This window comes from Mustela nigripes, chromosome 2 (genome assembly GCF_022355385.1).
Source record: "Mustela nigripes isolate SB6536 chromosome 2, MUSNIG.SB6536, whole genome shotgun sequence".
In the NCBI taxonomy this organism is placed as follows: Eukaryota; Metazoa; Chordata; class Mammalia; order Carnivora; family Mustelidae; genus Mustela; species Mustela nigripes.
The window spans coordinates 22,121,866-22,125,234 of record NC_081558.1 but is presented as its reverse complement, the minus strand read 5'-3'; positions in this window follow the sequence as shown (position 1 = coordinate 22,125,234).

Here is a 3,369-nt window from a genome sequence, read left to right as displayed (position 1 = left end):
TTCACCGACCTGGTAAAATGACCACTTGTGCCCCAGCCATCCCTGGTCTCTACCACGAGACCTGTTTGCAGCTGGTTTTCCCTCAGGATCATCTCCCAGGCATGGCGTTCAAAGTCTAAGGGCATGAGCCTTGTGGGGGCCTTTGGGCTAGAAAGTTCTGCTGAGTGCCGTGGGCTGAGCAGCAGGAGGGGCTGGACCTTGGCTCTACCTTGTGCCTGAGCCAAGCAAGGCACACAGGCTTTACAGGGGTCCATGAAGGTGCAGCGTGACGCTGCCTGCTTGCCCCAGGGCAGGCAAGATAGGAGGGAGAGAGTAAGGGAGCTCAGTGTGTGTGTGTGTGTGTGTGTGTGTGTGTGTGTGTGTGTGTGTGAGAGAGAGAGAGAGACATGGTCCTGGCAGCTTCAGCTCCCTCATGCCTGGCTAGCTCCCGCAGTACCCAGCAGAGCTGGGAAATGTGTGGCCCCACACGGCCAGGCCACCATACCAAGCGCCTCTGCCCAACATTGCTGATGGGTCCTGGCATTTCGTTCTGCAGTGCAGCTCAGGATTCTGTGGTCAGCATTCAGCCCCAGGCAGTCATCACAATCCACCAGCACTGTCACAGTGACCAAAAGCTACTACCTTCAATAATAGTGCTAGGCTGTACGTTACTCCTCAGCATCCCCAATTTCCCTCTCAAGCCCCTTTTGGTGATCCTGGAGGTCTCTGGGGAGCCAGCTGTGGGGACTCCTATGGGGACTTGCACTGCCTTGGCTGCCCTAAGAGTGCCCTTCTGCCCAGGCACTGTGTGGGTCCTGAGGATGGCTCAGCCTCCCCTATAGGGCTCTGCTTTCAGGTGGCTATGGGCTTTTGGTGACACCTGATGCTGGCAGCAGGATGTCTGTGCCACCTTCTGTCCCCCGACAGAGCCCCTTTGTGTCTCAACTCCTGGAAAGGCTGAATAGAGGGTGAGGGCTTGAGCAGACAGATTCCTTCCCCTGCTGTCTCCCTGATGCTCTCTCCCCGGGGGGTAGCTTTGGCAGTTGCTGGCTGCATGACCTTCGGCAAATCATGCAACATTGTATTTCCACCCCACAGGCATTTACGGAGTGCCTTACTGGAGGACATACAGACATAGTCTCTGGGATAGAGATTTCCTGGAGGTGGCAAAGAACAAGGCAGATGGGAAGGAAGGCTGCTCTCCAGGCCTTGTGAAAGGTTCGGGAATGGCATCACCGGCTCAGGAAATAACACAAGCAAAAGCCTCTCGGTGGAGTGAGCTTACTGTCTTTAAGGAAAGCAAGAAGGCTAGTGTGGCTGGAATGGAGTGGGGGTGGGGGGCGTGGCTGGGAGGAAATGCAAGAGAGGTGGGGGCAGCAGAGCATGCATGCCACAGGGACCCGAAATTAATTCTAAGGATAGAGAGAGAGCAATGGGCCTTTAGCTGGGAAGTGAGTTATCTCCAGCAGCCATGGGGAGCACAAAATGTGGATTAAAGGAGGAGGAGCCGTGTGGGAAGAGAGTAAGAGGAGCAAAATGGCAACTTGAAGCTAGGCAGAAAGCTATGACCTGCAGGACCCCAGTTCTTCCTCCCAAGTGCCCTGGGATATATGAGGTACTTGTGGTGGAATAAGGGCCCTGACTTAGGACCTGGGGACAAGAGTACCACCTTGGACAAGCAGCGTGTTGGAAACACCTCGAGTCAGCCCAGGATTCTGGCTCTGAAGCGGACCCTGGGGAAGGTCAAGAGGCCTTAAAATATGGTTGAAACCAGGATGACCAAGTCTCATTCACCTGGACTCGGGAGGAAAAGCTGCGGGGCGGGGGGAGGGGGGGGAGTCCATCACTCCTGGGTCTCCGGAGACGCTTTGAGTCTCCTGCCACCATCAGAGACCAGGGTGGATGTAGACTGGCAAAGGTTTGTCCCCTTGGGACGGGTGGGGAAAGTGATGTCTGGGGTTGGAAACCACTGCTCTAAGGAAAATAGAATTGGAAGACACAGGGCTCTCATATGGTTTCAAAATCACATCTTCTTTTAACAAACTGGGAACAGACTGAGGACAAAGGTATCCCCTGCCTGGTCTCTGACCATGGTACACCCTGGGGTCACCTCACCCCGATTCTGCAGCCCTCTCCACCTCTGGGGCCAGCCTTGGGTGCATGGAGCTCTGCAGGCTGAGCTAGCGGGAGCTAAGGGCTGTGAGATGCTCTTGGGGCCTGACCGGGCATCTGGGAACCAGACCAGTCAAGGAGCAGCCAAGGAGCATCTGGGGGTGAGGTGGAAGACTCACTCATATTCGGGCCATTGTCCCACATGACCCAGGGCTCTGAGTGTGGACTGTGCAAAGGCCACAGAGGGGGGCAGAGGCAGGGCATGTCCACTGGTACTCCCCTTGGGTCTCTCAGGGGCTTGGCATCAGGCAGTTCTGGTGTAGGCCCCCAGCCAGCCACCAATTTGAGGGGCCTGTCTTTATCTCCCTGTACAATCTCCTCCTGTGTAAGACATCCATCCCAAAAGGTATCGACTGCATGGGCGTGGTGTATGGCATAAACAGTGTCAGTGATGAGAGTCCCCTCTCTACCTGCCACTACAGGGAGCCCCATTGCTCTGGGGGTCCGAGGGTCTGGTAACAGCAGAGGTGGGTGCACCTGTCCCTACAGATCTGGATCTAAACCCAGTCATCTCCGAAAAATTCAACAGTGTTATTAGGCCCTAATAATTTGGGAAAGGCCTACTACTTGTAACTTCTCAGTTAAAGACAGACAGCTCGTAGTACCATTACTACTACTGTGATTCTCATTTTTATAATCCCCATTCCTCTTAGAGGCCCCTAAAGCCCTAGCTTGCTCCCTCCTGGCTGGGACCTGCAGACGGAGCCATTTGGCGAGGGCAGAGTCCTGAATCCCCCAACTCTGTGACCTTGATGGACCCTGCAGTTCTCAGTTGGCTCATTTGTAAAATGTGTTACCAACGAGGCTTCCCCTCTCAGTTCCGCACGGGGCTGCGTGGAGGAGAAGGAGACAGAACGTTCCCCCGTGAAGATGTGAGTCAGGCAAACTCTGAGCCCAACCTAGAACCTGGAGTGACTATTACTATTACTTGTGTGTAGTTAATTCCAGCAGGGCAGTTCGGCTTCAGGAGCCTGGCAGCACCCCCAGGTGCCCAGCAAATGCCGGGGGACGGGCAGGGCCAAGGGGAAGTCAGGCAGGTGGACAGTCTCGGGCTGGGTCCCTGGGCGCCCAGGCGGCCGCCTGGGTTTCCCGGAATGCCGCTGGAAGGTTCTGGTCTGGGCCGCTCGGGCAGCCGGGGGGCGGGGCGGGGGCGGGGCAGGGCGGGACGCGGCAAGCCCGCTGCAGCACGGAGACCTGGGGTGATGCCCTCGCCCCGCC